The sequence below is a fragment of the Rhinolophus sinicus genome, linkage group LG15 (genome assembly GCF_036562045.2).
Source record: "Rhinolophus sinicus isolate RSC01 linkage group LG15, ASM3656204v1, whole genome shotgun sequence".
NCBI lineage: Eukaryota > Metazoa > Chordata > Mammalia > Chiroptera > Rhinolophidae > Rhinolophus > Rhinolophus sinicus.
In genome coordinates, this window is record NC_133764.1 from 44,222,359 (window position 1) to 44,241,559 (window position 19,201).

Below are 19,201 nucleotides of genomic sequence, written 5' to 3' on the forward strand. Positions count from 1 at the left end.
ATCAGATCAGAGATGGGGTGGGGGTGGGGGTGGGGGTGGGGGTGGGGGTGGGGGTGGGGGTGGGGGTGGGGGTGGGGGTGGGGGTGGGGTGGGAGTCAAGGCCCACTGAGAAAGAGGGAGGGTTGAGATGTAGCCAGATGACACACCAAGAAGTTCAGGAGGAAGACCTCCCTAGTTTTCTCCTTCCACCCAATTTGGGGTCATCACTGTTCCCCTTTGGTACCCCAGGCCCCCAAGATTTCAGTGGGGTGATGTACATGGGGAGAAATGAGCCTGGGAATGGCCACAGCCTGAAAGGGTCCTCAGTTCTGGAGGCTTCCAGGAGGGGTTAGTTGCAGCCACCAGGGCCTAGCAGAAGACTTGGAGAAGTAGCAGGAAGGACGCCAGCTGGAAGTACTTTTCTGACCCCTGTTCTGCTTGCACCACCATGGAAGTGTGGCTGCCCACACCCACTTCATGCACACTAAGCACCCACCCGCTCCAGGACCTTGCGGGCTCATGGGGACCTGACCTCAGCTCAAGGGCATAAACCTACTTATTCCTGAACGCCAGGCCTGAAGTCAGCCATCTCTGGACATGGGATTCCATGGACGCTACCAACTCAGGATATACAAAATCATACTCAACACACACCCACAGACCTGTGGCCTCCTGTGTTCTCCACTTCACAAAGAGCCCCCTGCCCCCATTAGAATCTTGGTGCCAGCCTCGCCTCTTTTCTTTCTCCCCAATACCCAGGTGCATCTCCTCCATCCCACTGCAGGCTTGCAGGCTTCAGGACTCCATCCTTGCTCACTGGGGCCACAGCAGCCCCAGCCTCGTCTCTTCCAGCTTCCCTTACTCACCCTACAGCCAGAAGGAGACTACTTTCTAAGATGCGATCTAGATGGTAGCCCTCTCCTGTTCCAAATCCCTGGAAGAATTCCATGGCCCCAAACTTTCCAAGGCCTATTGATAGCACTCACTAAATGTTAGCTGAATTCTCTCATTTAATCGCACAACCCAACAAGATAGGCTCTATTATTGCCACATGTTACACATGAGATAAAGTGACTTCCCCAAGGATCCACAGCTAATACTCTGCAGAGCTGAGATTGGAACCTACAAGGCCTGGCTTCCACAGCCCATGCTTTTACCCACTGCACCAGTGTGTCCTAAAGTGAGGGATTTGTTGTGTTGGCTGGGAGAGTCTTTTCTTTTCTTTTTTAATATTACAGAAAATTTAAATTTTCATAGATACGTGTTTCTTTTAAGGCTTTTCTATTTTATTTATAGCAAGGGATACTGGTTTCCCATTGACGGGAGTGACACGCATCCCTTTAAGTTGAATTTATTTCAGGAAAAAAAGTAGCTAAGTATATGGTAGCACAGGTGGAATGTGGATATGGAAAAATGAATGTTGGCATACTCCTTGCAACATACTGCTTCTCAGGAGAAAGTTCAAAGTCTTTAGCATGCTTATGGGTGTTCTGGCCCTGCTTACGTCACCAGCCTGTCTCTCACTTTCCCTTCCCTACCCTCACCCCTTTGCTGTGGCCTCTGAAACCTTTGCAGCTCCCCCGGCACACCAGGCTTTGCCTTGTCTCTGTGCCTTTGTACATGCTATGCCCTCCACCCTACCTCCCCTTCCTTCTCTGCTGTCTGGCAAACACCTGCTCGCCATTGGTGACTTCCCCGAGCTCAGGCATCATTTCCTTCTTGATGCTTTTCTGAAATGGGACCTCTCCCACCATTGTACCCCCAGAGTCACCTGGCCTCACAACATTATTGCACTTTGTTCTCCCCTCTTCTCTCCCTAGAAGACAGGGACAGTCTTCTCTGGTCCAGCATCCGACACTCAGAAGGAGCTCAATAAATGTGTGTGCCATGAATGAATTCCATGGGGGGGCCGGTGGGGGAAAGGCCATGTCCAGCTGGGAGGAATGGGGTGGGTGGTTACAGCCTTCAAGGAGAAAGTGGGTGAGGACTTTTGAGTTGGATGTTGATGACAGTATGGAGAACTGGGGAAGATGGTGTCCTGGAAGCAGATACAAGGATTTACAGGGAATTTAGTATCTGTCAAGGGTAAATGTCAATTTAAGGGGAAATTCTATTTATTTAGTAAATAATTGCTGCCATCTTGGTGATTCATCTGGAAGAAAATAAAGCCAAATCCTCCCCTCCTACCTGACACCACCTACAAAACAGATCCCAGACAGATTAAACATTTTAAGTGACAAATAAAAACTAAAAATATTAGAAGGAAATTTAGAAGAATAATTCTTTAACCTTGAGGGGTCAGGAAATCCAGAAGCCATAAAAAAGAGAAAAAGAAAGATTTGGTTATGGTAAAAAAAACCACTATCTTTTAAAAGATTTTTATTAAAAATATACCTAACATATAATATCATATTTGTTTCAGGGGTACACTGTAGTTATTCAAGATTTATACACCTAAAGAAGTTATCACCATGGTAAGTCCAGCAACCATCTGACACAGTACCACGCTATCACAATAGTATTGACTGTATTCCCTATGCTGTATATTACATCCCCATGATTTATTTGTCTTATACCTAGAAATTTGAACCTCACTTTCTCCCCTCTTTAAATTTTTCAATTACAGTTGACATTCAACATTATTTTATATTAATTTCAGGTGTACAACATAGTGTTAGACCTTTATATAATTTAAGAAGTGATCCCCTGACTAGTCTAGTATCCACCTGTCACTATAGTTGTTACCATATCATTGACTATATTCCCTATGCTTTATTTACATTCCCATTTCTATATTGTAACTACCAATTTATACTTCTTAATCCTTTCATCTTTTTCACCCTGTCCACAAACCCCCTCCCAGCACACTAACAAGTTTAGTACCCATCTGACACCTACATAGTTATTACAATATTATTGACTATATTCCTGATGCTGTACCCTACATCCCCATGGCTACTTTGTAAAAACCAATTTGTACTTCTTAACCCCTTTTTTTACCCACAGCCCAAACTCCCCTCCCATCTGCCACTCATCAAAATGTTTTCTGTATCTATGAATTTGTTTGTTTTGTTTGTTTATTTTGTTCTTTAGATTATACATGTAAGCGAAATCACATTGTATCTTTCTCTGTCTGACATGCCACTCAGCACAGTACCTTCCAGGTCCATCCATGCCGCCGCAGATGGCAAGAACCCATTCCCTTCTACGGTTAAGCAATATTCCAGTGTATATATGTGCCACCTCCTCTTTATCCATTTTTCCATCGATGGACACCTAGGCTTCCTCCACATCTTGGCCATTGTAAACCATGCTGCAGTGAACATATGGATAGACATGTCCCCTTGAAGTAGTGTTTTGGGTTTCTTTGGATAAATACCCAGAAGTGGGATTACTGGGTCCTTCTTTGTCTCTCATTATAGCCTTTGTTTTAAAGTCTATTTTGTCTGGTATAAGTGTTGCTACCCCAGCTTTTTTGTTGTTGTTTCCATTTTCATGAAATATCTTTTTCCATCCCTTTACTTTCCGTCTGTGTGTGTCTTTCAATCTGAAATGAGTCTCTTATAGGCAGCATATGTAAGAGTTTTGTTTTCTTATCCATTTTCTTATCCATTTATGTCTTTTGATTGGAGCATTTAATCCATTTACATTGAAAGTAATTGTTGATAGATATGCAACTATTGCCACTTTATTATTTATAATTTTGAATTTTTCCCCATCTTAAAGAAGTCCCTCTAACATTCCTTGTAATACTGGTTTGGTGGTGATGAACTCCTTTAGCTTTTTATATGTCCTTCGATTTTAAATGATAGCCTTGCTGGATATAGTAGTCTTGGTTGTAGATTCTTGCTTTTCATCACGTTGAATATTTTCTGCCAATCTCTTCCGGCCTGCAAAGTTTCTTTTGAGAAATCAGCTGACAGTCTTATGGGGGCTCCCTTATAAGTTACTAGCTGCCTTTCTCTTGCTGCTTTTAAAATTCTCTCTTTGTCTTTAACCTTTGCCACTTTAATTATAATGTGTCTTGATGTGGGCTTATTTGGGTCCATCCTTTTGGGACTCTCAGCACTTCCTGGACTTGTATGTCTATTTCCTTCACCAGGTTAGGAAATGTTTCAGTCATTATTTCTTCAAATAGGTTCTCAATCCCTTGCTCTCTCTCTTCTCCCTCTGGTACCCCTATGATGCAAATGTTGTTATGCTTGATGTTGTCCCAGAGGCCCCCTTAAACTATCCTCATTAAAATTTTTTTTTTCTTTTGCTGTTCCAATTGGGTGTTTTCTGTTACCTTGTCTTCCAAATTGCTAATTCGATCCTCTGCTTCATCTAGTCTGCTGGTGATTCCTTCTAGTGCATTCTTCATTTCAGTTATTGTATTCTTCACTGCTGACTGGTTCTTTTTTATGGTTTCTATGTCCTTTTTTATGCTTACTATTTCTTTGTTGAAGTTCTCACTAAGTTCCTTGAGCATCCTTATAACCATTGCTTTAAACTCTGTATCTGGTAGGTTGCTTGCTTCCATTTTGTTTAATGCTTTTTCTGGGGTTTCCTTCTGTTCTTTCATTTGGGACACATTTCTTTGTTTCCCCAGTTCGGCTGTCTCTCTGTGTTTGTTTCTGTGTATGAGGTAGATCTGCTATGTCTCCCAGTCTTGGCCAGGTAGCCTTATTGTAGTAGGTTCCCTGAGGGGCCCTGGCACAGTCTCCCTGGTCACCTGCTCTAGGTGCTGCAGGAGTATCCCTTGTGTGGGTTGTGGATGTCCTCCTGTTATAGTTGAGCCTTGATTGCTGTTGGCACATCAGTGGGTGGTATTGACACTCAGGCTGATTGGCTGTGGCGTCTGGACACATCCACAGCTTATGGGCTGCTGTGCAGGGGGCTTACCCTACTGAGTGGGATTCATCCCAGTGGGCTCTGGTGCCCATTGAGATCACCCTTTGTGTATGCCACTTATGGGGCTAATCGGGTGGTGTTCTGCTGTATTCTGAAGCCAACCTCCAAGTATGTTTGTTCTGGGCCTCTTGCGATGGGCTCCAGTGCAGGCCCAGGCCACCCACTGCCTGTGACTGGCTGGGGGCTACCTGGTAGGAGCTACAAAGTGATCCACAGGTATTCCCTGCCTGTGCTAAACCTGGAGGTGTGTGGGGGAGAGGCCATGCTGAGAACCAGGACGTCTGCCACCAGAACCGGGCCTGGGATAGCTCCACAAAAAGCTAGGACACCCCAAGGCCTGCTGCCACCTGCCAGCTCTCTTAAGGTTCAGCCACTGGTAGAGCTTCGTTCGGTACACAAGTTGGATGAGGCAAGGTCTCAGGTAGTCACTGGAGTGGGAAGAGTTGTGTTCACCAGGTTAATGTAGATTCTGGTTTGGTGCCAGTGCTGAGCCTGGAATGACTCAGCAAAAGTCTCAGTGCACACTGAGGCCAATTGCTACCCACTTGGGTCCTGCCAGGCTTGGACAATTTCCCAAGAAAGAGTGCAGGGTGAGCGGGGCTGGCTGCTTTTGAGAAAGTGCCTCCTGCATTGGGTGAGTTGGGTGGGGCGGGGTCCCAGTGAAATTCATCAGTCAATCAGATTCAGATTTGGCCGGAAGTGTAGGGGGAGGGCTTAACACAGGAAAGATGGCCTCCGCCTGCTAGCAGCATGGAAGAAGGACGCCTCACAGGGTAAATAACAACTGTCCTCCAGACCTCGCTCCAAGCCACACACCTCAGTCTGCCCACCCCCGCCCGTATGCCTCTGATGCTCCCTGAGTCACTGTGAGTCACTGTCCCTTCGCTGGAGCCCAAGGTGAGTGCCTGAGAGCGAGTGAATCTGTGTGCGGGCTGTTTAAGAGGACGTCTAGGGTTCCCACCGCCTTCTGTCCCACCTGGCTCGTCAGAATACCCAGTGTTTTTCACAGCCAGATATTGTGAGGGCTTCTCTTTCTGGCACTAGTACTCCAGGCTGGGGAGTCTGGTGCAAGGCTAAGGTCCCTCGCTTCTCTGAGGGTACCTCTGTGGCTGAGATATCGCTCCTGATTCTCAGGCGCCATATGGAGGTTTGGGACCCATTCCATGTCTCCGCCCCTCGACGTGGCTTCTTTTTTGTGTTTTTAGTTATAGGACTTCTGTTTGGCTAGACTTCAGATGGTTCTCCAGGTTGATTGTTCTGTAATTTAGTTGCAATTTTGATGTGTTCATGGAAGAACGCAGGTACAGTATTTTTCTACTCCGCCATCTTGGATCTCACCTGAAAAATAGTATTTTTAACTGATGTAAAACTGATGTAAATTTCCATAAGTAAAATTAAAAGAGCAAAAATAGACTGAAAAAAATATTTGCAACACGTATAACAAAGGGTTAATATCCTTCCTATGAAAAAATATTTATAAGCCAATAAGAAAAAGACAAAAATAAAGAATGTGCAGAAGTATAGAAAGCAGTTGACAGAACATATGTATGAAAAGAGAGTCAGCCTCAGTAGGAGTCAGGGAAATACAAATTAAAAGAACAATGAGATGTGTATTTTTTTAATCAATAGACTTTATTTTTTAGAACAGCTTTAGACATACAGAAAAAATTGAGCGGATAGTACATAGAATTCGCACAGACTGCTTCCCCATACACAGTTTCCCCAACTATTAACAATGTACATTAGTATGGTACTTTTGTTACAATTAGAGAACCAATATTGATATGTTATTGTTAACTAAAGCCCATAGTTTATTAGGATGTTCTTAGTTCTTACCTCAAGTCCTTTTTCTATCCCAGGGTCCCATGTAGGTCCTCATTTAGTCTCTTTAGGCTCCTCTTGGCTGTGACCTTTTCTCAGACTTGTCTTGTTTTTGATGACTTTGACATTTTGAGAAGTATTGGTCAGGTATTTTATAGAATATCCTCTACTGGAAACTGTCTAATGTTTTTCTCATTCATTTTTGGGAAGATAACTATAGAGATTAAATTCTACCTTTATCGCATCATATCAAGGGTACATACTATCAACATAATTTATTATGTTGATGTTGACTTTGATCACCCAGCTGTAGTAGCATTTGTGAGGTTTCTTCACTGTAAAATTACCCCCCCCCCCGCCTCCCAGTCTGCCCCATACTGTACTCTTTAGTTAGGCCTGTAGTTACGGAGTGGGGGGTTGTGTGTCCTCTCCTTAGGATGAAGTACCTACATCATTTATTCTGCACAGGAGATTTGTCTCTTCTCTCCCTGTTAATTTGTTCAGTCATTTACATATTTAAATCAGTATGGACTCCTGGATATTTATTTTAGGCTTTGGGTTATAATCCAATCTACTTTATTTATTTTGTCCCTCAAATTGTTGTGATGTATGTTTTACCCATTGGATTAGAAAAATTAAAAGATAAACGATCCAGGGCTGAGGCAGCTGTGGGCAGCTGGCCAGAGAGTGAACTGCTGCCCCTCGAGTTGGAGCTGCATGTGCAGTAAAGGAAAAAGACCACGAGCAGAGCAATGTGTATTGTCTGAGCCCATTTTTATATAAAAAGGTATATCTCTATCTATCTATCTATCTATATCTTTAGCTGTCTCCCAGCAGCCATACTGACCCACCTTTAAGTCATTTTCCACCCAGTGGACACCTGAGGCGTCCTTGTGTGACCACTCCCTGCTCTCAGTGGCTTTCTGGTGCCCTTAGAATGACATTCAAACCCCTCACAGTCGCCAAAGTGCCCTCGACTGGGCCTCAACTCAAATGTCCCTAAGCAGAGAGCCCTTTCTTGGCGAGTCCACCGAAAGCAGGCTGTCCTTGCCCAGGCCTCATCACGCCTAGCCCATCACCCCATCATTTTCCCCCCCGAAAATTCATCACTATTTGAAATCTTATTCACTATTGCCCCCCCCCCACTAGAATGTAAGCCCCATGAGGGTAACTGGCACCATGGCTGTTGTCTTATTTGCCCCAGTAGACCAGGCTGAGCACAGGGCCTGACACGTGGCGGGTCTCAGAACTTCTTACCTGTTGAGTGAATTGCCTTAGAGAAATATAAAGAAAAACAACACTCCTTCAGCCACATTAGTTACTTCAGAGGTGTGGGGCTGGAAGGGGAGAGAGGAGATTATCAACTTTTTCTTTAGCTACCTCTGGTTTGTTTAAGCTGTTACAAAGAACTATGTTTGTTAATTTAAAAAAGAAAAGAAAGAAATTATAGTTTTCATTTCCTAGAGAAAAGAAAAAAGCAGAAGGTTTCATGTGGGAAATTGGTGTGTGTGTGAGTACAGGTAGTCTCCTGAGGCTGGTGGATTGGGGTGTGCTGAAAAGGCTTGGGGGTATGGGGGGGAGAGGGGTTGGTGGGGAGACAGAGAGGTTCTAGAATTCTTGTAGGAGGGGTCTGGGTGGAAGGGGTGGGAAGGAGAGGTCCAGCTGGGAGACCTGTCTGGAGTAGGCTGGATGTAGGTTGATTTGAGGCAATTGATGGGGAGCATAGCTGGTGGGGTGACTGTGGAATCCTGGTCCATCCCATGGCTCCACTGCTGGGAGTTAGTCGACTCCCTGGTCCAATCCGTGGCCCCTGCTGCTTTGGAGCTAGTCATCTCCCTTCTCTTGGCTTCAGTTTTCCCAGCCATAAAAATAGGGATTGACCCAGGAGTTCCCAAGGTTCTCTCAGCTCGGATGTCCGCTTCCATGGGCGCTGACTCCTGCGACCCTAGGGAACTTGGTCGGGCCAGTTCTGCAGGCAGCCCCATCCCTCCACCGGTGATGGAGCTTTGAACAGGTGGAGTCCGCCTCCGGCCAACAGAGGGCGTTGCGGCACCGCCGCACCAGGCCGGGCTCAGCGCGTTCATGAGGGGTTCACCGCAGCCGAGGTCCTGGGCGTCCACCGCTTCCGTCCCTGTCTACCGGGTTCTTCTCTCTACAGCCCGGTCACTCCAGCGTGTCCTCAGGACCTGAGTGTCCGCTTCTCTGGGTCTGGGCTGAAGAGGGCAGGCAGGATCTGGAGACTGAAGGAGCTCAAGAAGTCATTCCTTCCGTGCCCTTGCCTCTAATCTCTGCCTCCCCTCTCCCTCCCAGCAGTCCATCTCCGGCAGGCGCAGCCCCGGACATCTGTGGGCAGGATCAGCCCCGAGCCACAGGCCTCTCACTCCCGTCTCACTTCATCTCACCCCAAGAAAGTTCCTCCTTCCCTATTTCATGCCTCATTGGCTCTGCCATCCCAGGCCTGGCAGGCTCTTGGGTGTGTCTGGTCTCAGGATCAGAGGACGCTCTGCAGCCTCTCAGATGCTAAGTTTGTCCTTTCTGTGGTTTTGGCCATCCAGGCCACCCTCCCTGGAGCTGACTGGGCACATGGGTGGGACCGGGCCCCCAACAGGAAATTGAGGACTCTGGCTGCCTGTTGGCCAAGCCCGTAGCAGGGCCAGGGAAAGAGGGCTCCCACTAATTCTGGGAGCTGGGCATGCCCAGACTTTCTGTGTGATGCGGAGGAATCACTCTCTGGCCTGGCTATTGCCCAGTTGTCACAGGGGAATCCCAGGTGTCCCTGCCTCCTTGACCTTCAGCTGCTCCAGGGCTCTCCCCAATAGGAAGACAGGTTCCCATTAGGCTGTTGGCCCAGAGTATGTAGTGGGCAGATGGTGTGCATGAGGCCTGGCCAGTGAGGCTGCAGGGAAACATATTCCAGGGCAAGCTTCCCGGGAGAAGTAAGTGTCCGGCACTCACTGTCTGAGTGTGAAGTGGGGAGAGCGTCTCCAGCCAGGTGCCCTGGGCTGGGATGCTGAATGGATATGTGGGGAGTGGCTGAATGACCAGCATCCTGGGCCACTGAACAAAGACCCCATTCCCCAGGCCTGCACCCCGTCTCCCTCTCCCCATGTGGAATCCAGTTCTCAGGGTGGTACCGATGAACCTCAGTCAGCTGCGAGGATTGATTGGGCCAATAGGCATTGGCTTTTCAGGGTGTCCCACCCTGTCGTCGATTGCTGAGCTCAGATGGAACATAGGCCTAAGTGTGACAGAAGCATAGTGAGGGGTGTGGCCATGCTCAGACGAGCTATGTCAGGAAGTCCTGGGCCAGACGTTTATCAATATGCCTAGAACTGTCACACCCTGACCCATGGGTAAAGTCTGCCAAACCCAGGTTCAGATCTGGGTTCTGACATTTGCTCAATGTGTGACCTCAGCACGGAGCTCCTAACTATTCTGAGCCTCACTTTGCCCACCTGTAAAATTGGGTAACAGTATCTGCAACAACACAAGGTTGTTGTAAGAATTAAAGATAGAGTATGTTATAATAACTATAATAGCAAACACTGTAATAGACAGGAGCTCTTCGAAGTACATTACATGAATTCGTTTCATCCTCACTATAAGCATAGGAGGTCTGTCACATTGTTATCCCCATTTTGTAGACAGAGACATTGTTCTCAAAGAACTTGCAGTCCAGCGGGGAGACAGAGAAGTGAGCAAAAATCCTTTGAGCCAAATTAGTCTGTACCGTTCAGTGAAATGAGAATTCCGGCCATAAATGTTCAAGCTCTAATTGGGTCCTCATAACCTCCCGTGGTGAGACCATGTTACCGACAGGGAAACTGAGGCCCTGAGAGGCTGCAACACCAAAAGGGTGGAGGCAGCATAGTCTGCTTCTGGTGCCCATGCTCTTCTCCCCAAATAAGTACAAATGTAATGTAAACCAAAGTGCTTTGCTATATAATTACAGTTTTCAGAAAAGTACCCTGGCCCCTTCTTACAAATCGATGATCATGGCCCCCAACCCCCTATTCACCCCCTGTCTAGACATTCAGGGCCAACCCTGCCTTTGCACCCAGCTGCTCTGCCTCTGGAAGTGTAGAGCGAGGAGCGAGGACTTCTGCCTGATAAGACTAGACAAGGATTCAGCCTGGAGGTGACCTTTGAGGTGGAACTTGAAGGCTGTGTAGGAGAGTGCTGGGTAGACAGGGAGGGAAGCCCGCTCAGGAAGAAGGAACAGCATGAACGGCAAAGAGGTATGAGTGTCTTTAGTGGAGGAAGGCAGGGAAATGTTCTTGGTGGGGAGCAGGGTGAATAAAGTGAGAAGGCAGGGTCACCCAAGGAAGCTGTGTTTGGGAATTAACAAAAGCAGGAGGCCTGGAGGGAAGCATCTGAGATAAGAGAAAATGCAGGGTGGAGCCATATTTCAGTGGAGACCAAGCTCTGACTAAAAGACTGCTGCGCTGACCGTGGTGTCCCAGGGACCCACTGATGGTAAAGCCACCAAAAATAGCCCTGAGAGAGTAAATGAGGAAGACCTCTGCCAGTCCTGCCCATGTGGGGGTCTGGGTGGGATCTGCTGCTTCAGGCCCTTCACTGGCAGCCAGCAAAAATTCAGAGTCCTAGTCCTGTAATTTTCTTACGCATGTGCCCAAGTGCAGGTGTTTGTAGGAACCAGGACTCTGAGTGTGTGTGTGTGTGTGTGTGTGTGTGTGTGTGTGTGTGTGACTGTCCCTTAGGAGGCATCTGGATCAAGGAGGGATGGAGAGAAGGAAGCCCCTGGAAAAGGCTCAGCATCCTGTGAGATCAGAATTCCAGGGTTGCTTAGAAATGGCCAACCAGGAGGCATGTGCAAATCAGATGTAAGTGATATGCAAATGAGCAGGCTGCTTCTTCCTGGCTTGGGCCAGGGCCCCAGGAGTCCTCCTGGAGCCCTGGGGGCAGGAGGAGTGGAAAGTGAGACTCTGGGAGTGCTGGGAACAGAGCTCTTTGACGCCTTGGTCCTTCCCAGCTTAGGGCTTCAAACCCCATGAGAAACCCCATGGCCACAGAGGCTTCCAGGAGCCACCTGGCCTAATTCCCAGCTGTGGGTACAGTGGGGAGGGAGAAGGGTGAGAGAGCTGCAGGAGCTGCATTTGGGAGCTCCCAGACCCTCCGCGGAGAATGGATGTCACAGTGACAGCTGGCCTGGCCTGCATTCACTGGTCAGGCGCAGTTGTTCGGGCGCCAGGGCAAGGGATCAAGGGCAGACAGAAGGCCTGGAGGTAGGTGTGCAGGGCCGCTGGGGCTTCCTCTAGTGCTCAGAGCACAGACTGATGGGATGGAGCTGGGGAAGCCTCCCACAGCCCTCCCATCCCCTCCTTGCGTGCAGGGAGGGCTGAGCACCCAGCATGACTTCATGGGGCTGAGATGGGGCCCAGGCTCCCCACTCTGCAGGGGTCAGCATCCTGACTCATGCACATGTGCTGCCCTCACAGTGTACACACCTGTACCTCATAGCCTTGCAGACTCTGCATAGCCTCAGCGTGGAGCGTGCTCACCAGCACCAAGGACCATGCACCTGGCACACCCAACCCCCAGGCCTGGCACCCGGACCAGGACAACTGTCCAGATGTGCATATGGCCTCCAGCAGGGCTTCCACCCACCCACCCACCCCTCTTCCTTACTCCTGTGCTTCTGTCTACGACAGGCCAGGGGCAGGGATACATGATTTCCTTACTCTCACAAGCCCCCGACATACTGTTGGACATGCTATCTCTGCTTCCCTGATCCAGTTTCAGATTCACAGGCAGTTGGGGTTCCAGCTACCAGAGATGGGGTTGGGGGTTTGCCTGACTCCTGGGTCATTTCTCCACCTGACAGGTCTTTTCCCTGAGGCAGGGCCTGTGACTCCTTCATTCTGTTAGGGCCCCTGAACACAGCTGTGTGCCCCCTATTAGATTACAGCAGGGGTGTCAAAACTGTGGACCACAGGCCAACTGTGGTCCACAATCCATTGTTAATTGGCCCGCAGCAAATTCCAAAAATGTATTTAGTTTACTTAAATAAACCAGGTGAGGTAATACGTACTTCACCTCCAGTGAGTGGCCCGGCTGTTTGTGTATTTTACTGCATATGGCCCTTGGTGAAAAACGTTGAAAAAAGTTTGGACACCCCTGGACTAGAGCTTTCTGTGGTCATCAGTTCCTGTCCCACAGTCAGGAGCTTCCGGAAGGCAGGGCTGTATCTGCCCCATCAGACATACTGCCACGCCCCTCCGAGCCAGCAGGAGGTTCTGAACAGTCCTTGCGGTGAGGGGTGTGGGGTGAGTGGACAAACAGCTTTGCCCCATGACTAAGCTAAAGGTCAAAAGTCAAACCTGATGAGTGCTGGGAAGGGAAATGCAGCCTGCCTAGGATGAAGTCCCCATGCTGGCTACACGAGTGACAGGTATTTCCCGAGGTTGCCTTGGCCACGGGTCTCTTCTGCTGTCCAGTCAGATGGAGCCCTGGAAAGCAGTGACACAGGGCCTGTCCAAGGGCTCATTTCCTCCCAGGAAGTCCTTCTTAGTGTCACCCTCGAATCTCTTGTGCTGTGACATTTCCTCTCATTTGGCTTCATGGGACTCTCACATGAGGTAACTCCCGACCTTTCAGTTTTCCAAGATATATTGTCTCTGTTGGAATGAAAAGAAAAGGTGAGGGCCAGAAGGGATTGCAAGACCATCCCAGGCCCATCACCTCATGAAAAGTAGGCCAGTAAAATGGAAGAGCCTTGCCCACGGCCTCTAGGAATTGAGAGCAGAGGCTGGGGGTCCTCTCTCCCAGCTCTTTTTCCCAGACCTTCCTTGTTCTAGCAACCTCTCCCGGGTCTTCTTCCAAACCCGGTCCTTCCTTCAGGCCCCTCCTGAGGATGAGTGTGGACCTTCAGCCTCTGCCCAGCACCCATCTAGCCCCATGCAGCAGTCACCCCCTGACCCCAGCAGCTGAGTGAGCCCACAGCTGGGGGAAAGCAGGCCATTAGGGCTAGAGCTGGGGGGAGGGCGGGAAGTGGGCAGTAGGTGGTGAGGGCAAGGAAAGGCCATGTGTGGGAGCTGGTCCTCCCTTGGCCCAGCCACACCCCTGAGGTGCATCTGAGAAAGCGCAGGTGACCCTGCTGCTCCCAGGAGCAGTGGGCTCAGTTCAGGAAATGGCGGGTAGCTGATGAGTATTTCAGGATGACACACTCCCCTTTGTTCCTGGCCTCTCAGGAATGTGGGAGCAGGCAGGCGCCTGGTGGCCGGACAGGAAACAAACCCTCTCTTAGGGAGCCTCCAGCCTCCTGGAGAAAACATTGCCCTGGCCACAAGCATCTCCAGCGTGAAGAGGAGACAGGCCCCTGCCCTCAGGGAGCTCAGGTCTAAGGCAGATAGCTCGGCCCACTTCCATAACTCATAAGCCATCTCTCCCAGTGTGGTTTGTTTAATGTCTGTTTTTCCCTCTGGCTGGCATCTCTGTGAGACCCATTCTCTGGCTTGTTCAGAGCTGTCTCTCGCACCCAGCACAACGCCTGGCCCCTGGCTGTGGAGATGTGTTGAATTGCATGGTGCGGGGAGACTCATAGTCCAGCTCCCAAGGAGAACCCAGTTCTTCTCCCCTCTGCAGGTCCAGTCAGTCACAAGCAGCTGCTGGTTTGCCTCCCAAACACAGACTTGGCTCCTGCCTGGGCTCCTGCTTCCACCCCGGCCTCTCAACCCCTGCCCTGGGGCCAGCGCTTCCCATCTCTTTTCCTCAATGCAACAGTGTGGTCCTCCCCAAACCCACATCTGAACAGTCACTTCTGGACCCCAAGCTTCCGTGGCTCCCCAGCACCCCAGGAGAATGTTCCAACTCCCTGTCCCAACTCCTCTTACAGGTGGTCTCAAAGGGCTTCCCTACTCATTCCAGCCTCAAACATTCTCTCCAGTAGCCCCGCGCCTCTCTTCCCCCTCTGCCTGCCTGCAGATGAAGGCTGCCTGTGCTCTGCGGGTCCTGTGTGTCTCTGAGCACTTGTCAGCCTGTGAGGTCTTAGGTGCAGGGCCTGGTGACTGCTTGCCTTTCAGTCTCTGCGCACCAGGACAGACGAGAGAGCACAGCCCTTCCCACGCTGCCTCCAACGCCTGAGTTCCTTCCTGTCACCTGTCACAGCCTGGGATGATCTCCCTTGCTGATTGCTCACATGTTCAGTGTCCGCAGGGGCCACTAGAGGGTGAGTTCAAGATGGCTCAGACATTGTCTCTACCTGGAGCTGCTTGGCACTGCGACTGTCAGGATAGCTGGTAGCCGTGGCTGAGCAGTTACTGTGTGCCCACACCAGTCTAGGGGCCGTGCACGTATTACCTCCTTTCCTCCTCTGAGCCTGGGTGAGGCAGCTCCTACACTTGCTGACGTCTTAGAAATGGGTTCACAGTAACTTGTCCAGGGACGCAAGGTTAGTGGGTGAGGGGCTGAGACGGGACCCCAGGCTTCACCTGCTGTGCTGTGCTGCCTCCAGAGTAAGGCAACACTTGTGGGACACAAAGGTGGAGCCTCCTCCAGACCTTGCCACCACCATTTCTCCTGCTCCTGCCATTCCTAGACCCATTTCCTGTTTCTCTGCTTGGAAGATGAGGGGGAATTGGAGATCAGAGGGGGGCAGTCAGCAGCTGCGATGCAGATGCCCAGAGCAGTGACCAAGTGAGAAAGTGGGAACAAGGTCAGACAACAGAAAGAACTTTCAGACCCTGGCTCCTTGGGGACAAGACCTGTGTCTTATTTCTGCAACAATGAATGAATGAATGAATGAATGAATGAACCTATTCCCTGGGGAGCAAGGAAAGACTCTCCTTGTCCAGCCAGAAGAGTTTACTGGGATAGTTGAGGAGCGGGGACATCTGGCTAGAGGGCAAGGAAATGGCGGGGGTAAGTACATGGGAAACTTCTTGGAGCTATGCTGGGAGAGAAGGGGTTAAGCCTCCCACCCCCGTGGCCAGCCCGCTGGCTCAGGCCTCTGACCAGTGTATGCTTTGGCTCAGGGAGTCCGCTGTTTGTCTGAGGTGTCCCCTCTTTGCCCTCCTTCCCATAGCTATTGGCAGGCCACTGTCCCACAAGCAGGATGGCCAGCTGTGCAACTGTCTGGTGCTATGTCTGGGTCAATGCGGTTGAAAAATCTGGGCCTGGGTGTGCAGAGGGGTGAAGGCCCCAGGGACCTCTCAGGACTTGGGGACACATGGTTGTGCCCGGCTGGCTGGCTGTGGGTCTCCGTGCCTGGGCAGGAAGGTCGGTGATCAGGTGCTTTTCTTTCACAGTGTGTGAAGGCAGAGGAGTGTGCTCATTCGAGCTGGGCACACAGGAGTACGTGTGTGTGGCCCTTGCTTGAATTAGGTCGAGAATAAGTGCAGGGAGGCTGATTTTAGACTGAATCTGCATTTTCGAGAGCAGGCAAGGAGCTCCCCTGTTCTTTCTCTTTTCACTTCTGGGCTGTGATACACCGGCCACTACCAGGCCTGCCCCCACCCCACTCGGCCTCTGTAGACTCGCCAAAGTAGGTCAGAGCCCCATAATACCCTATTTTTTCTTTCTAGCTCATATTCCAAATGTAATTGATGATTTGGTGAATGTCTGTGTTCCTGACTTGTCTCTAAAATCCCTGAGGTCCCCTCTCTGCTGATTCAATATTGCATTCCCAGCGCCAAACTCAATGTCTGGCTTGTAGTGGGAGCTCAATACAGAGAAGGAGACGGGGCTCTCAGGAGGGGTCCCTGACAGGATATCACCACAGAAGTCCGTGTTCACTGCTCCCTCAGCTCGCCCTTCTCTGCTTTCTAGTCAACAGCCATATCACTCCCCAAGTTCACTGCCGTTAAGCTGTCCCTTCACCAGAACAGCTCTTTCCCCTGCCTAGCCCCACCTTGGTTGTCTCCTGAAATCCCAGCATAGCCAGCTCAGAGTATCTCTCCTCTGACAAGCTTTCCTGGACTCCCTGAAAGGTCTAAAGTACCTGCTTTAGGGTTGGCCTCCCCGTTGAGGACGGGAGTCCCAGCGGCCAGGGTCAAGGCCTCACCAACCCGTATATTCCCAGCATGCCTTGTGCACATTCAGCAGCTGTTTTGAGTGGAGGTCGAAGAAAGAAAGGGCCCACACCTGGCCCTTCCCTGGGCTATCGGCAGGCTCCCTGTTTCACAGTCCAGAGACAGCTGAAGTCTGCGGGAGGAGGCAGTGATGTAGCAAAGCCCCGCTGTGGCTGGGGTGGCAGAGGCGCACTAAGGTGACCCCCAGTGAGTCACACCCTCGTATAATCCCCTCCCCTTGGGAATGGGCAGAACCTGTGACTTCTAGCCAAGGGAATATGACAGAGGTAAAGGGGTCTTGAAGATGTAATTAAGGCTCCAAATCAGTTGATTTCGACTTACCAAAAGTTAAATGATTCCGTTGGGCCTGACTCATCAAATAAAATCTCTTAAAAGGGGGATTGAGGCCCTTCCTGAGGTCGTGAGGTCCTCTTACTGAGCTCGAGAAGTAACCTGTCCTGTAGTGAGAGGGCTGGGGAGCGGGCCACGTGGCAAGGAACTGTGGGCAGCCTCCCGGAGCTGAGCGCAGCCCCCGCTGGCAGCCAGCAAGAAAACCAGACGCTCAGTCCTGTAGCTGCAGGCACTCAATACAGTCAATACGTGTGTGAGCTCAGGAGAGGACCCTGAACTCACGAAGCAATGCAACCTGGCTGACACTTCCCACAGCCCAGTGAGACCCTGAACAGAAGCCAGCCATAAAGCTGGACCCAGACGCTGACCCGTGCAAACTATGAGATAAAAAATGCGTGTTGTTTTAAGTGACTCAATTTATGGTAATTTGTTACTGGGCAACCGATGTGAGTGGACTTAAGAACAACCAGCCTTGAGAGCAACGCTGTGGGGAGGGTCATGGGGTGTGAGAGGACCCTGGATAACAGGAGGCTGCATTCAGGCCTCGTGTGACCACACCGGGGGGCTTACCCTGCCCGGGCCCTGCACGTCTCCACCTCCAGACCAGGCCTAGCCGCCCAGGGCCTTGGCCTGTGAGCCAATGTGGAATCCAGCTGGTCTCAGTGGGTGACTTGGGGGAACATGGTTTGAGGGTTGTAGTCTCTGGGTGTCCTTGAATTCAGACCAAAATTGGGATAACTGTATCCCAAACACCGCCCCCGCCCCAACCCTAACACCAACTGTAAGGCCCCAAATTACCATAGAGGCAGGTGAAACACGGATTCTGCCCCCTCACAATCCCCCTCCAGATCCCAGGCGCCCGCCTGTGGCCCAGACAGCCCTGAACAGACAGCTGCTGCTCCCCTCGGCTCTTCTCCTGTTGTTGGGACCAGGCAGGCTGCAGGCGAAGAGTTCACAGCTTCCATGGACGGCTGGCAGCTGGGGCTCCAGATGTGGGGGAGCTCAGAGCCTGGGGATAGTGTTACACCCAAGTGGCCAGTCTGCTTTCCCAGGAGAGATGGGGCTGTTGAGGGGTGTCTGGGATTGGAGAATCCGGGGGAGCCATTTCCTACTCCACACTCCCCGCCAGCTCTGCTCCTAGGCCTCTGTGTCCTGGATATGGATAACTTGGAATCAGCTAAAAGCAGAGCTTGGTGAGTGGACCTGGGTCTCCAACCAATAGGAGTGCAAACTGCCACCCACTTTGGGTCTTTCCTGTCCCCGAAGAGAACCTGACCCAGATGTCCTAAGACCTTGCCGGAAGCCTCCAGCCAGAGCAGCTGGTGAGAGAAGCCTGACCCCCTCTCCAAACCCTTCCTTTTGTCCACAGTGAATACACCAGGATTTGGTTTCTCCACTGACACTCCCACCCCCAGCCCAGCCTCTGGCCCAGGGCTCCCATCCATCCTGTCTCAGGCTGCTCCTCCCCAGGTGCAGACAAAGAAGGCAGCTCAGGTTCCCTTGTCGGGGCGCCTGCCCTTTGATCTGCCCCCTCCTCCTGCCTGGGGGTCCTGGGGTGCCCGGGGAAAGCTGTCCAGGGACGGGCACCCAAAGATAAGATCTGCGATGGGAGGGAGCCCAGGGGACAAGGGACTTTCAAAGGGCGGTGACAGCCTCCCGCCCCGCTCACCTCTGCCTGCTTACCTGGGCTCCTGGTCTGCCCGGCTGCTAATGTTCCCTCCGGTCCTTGATTCCCCATCGGGCCCTGCTTGGGACATTCTTGGAGCACTGATATTATCAGGCTCTCCACCTTCGCAGCAACACTTTGGGGCAATGCCCATGGCATGGAGCAGTGCCTATCAAAATGGGACCCCAGACAACCTGCAGCAACAGAATCACCTGGGGTTCAGAGGCCCATCCCCAGCCCAGCCCTGCTGAATCTGAATCTCAAGGGGGGCTGGGCGACTGCACATGCAGCAAGTTGCCAGGTTGACACCACGGGGCCCCCCACTCCCCATCCCTAGAATATGCGGGCGCACAGTAATGCGTCTACCACCAACTGCCTCCTGGCCCCCAGCCCTCAGCAGTACGTGGGCCCTTGTGGGAGCTCTGGATTCCTGTGAGGCTTCCGGGCTGAGCTTCTCACAACA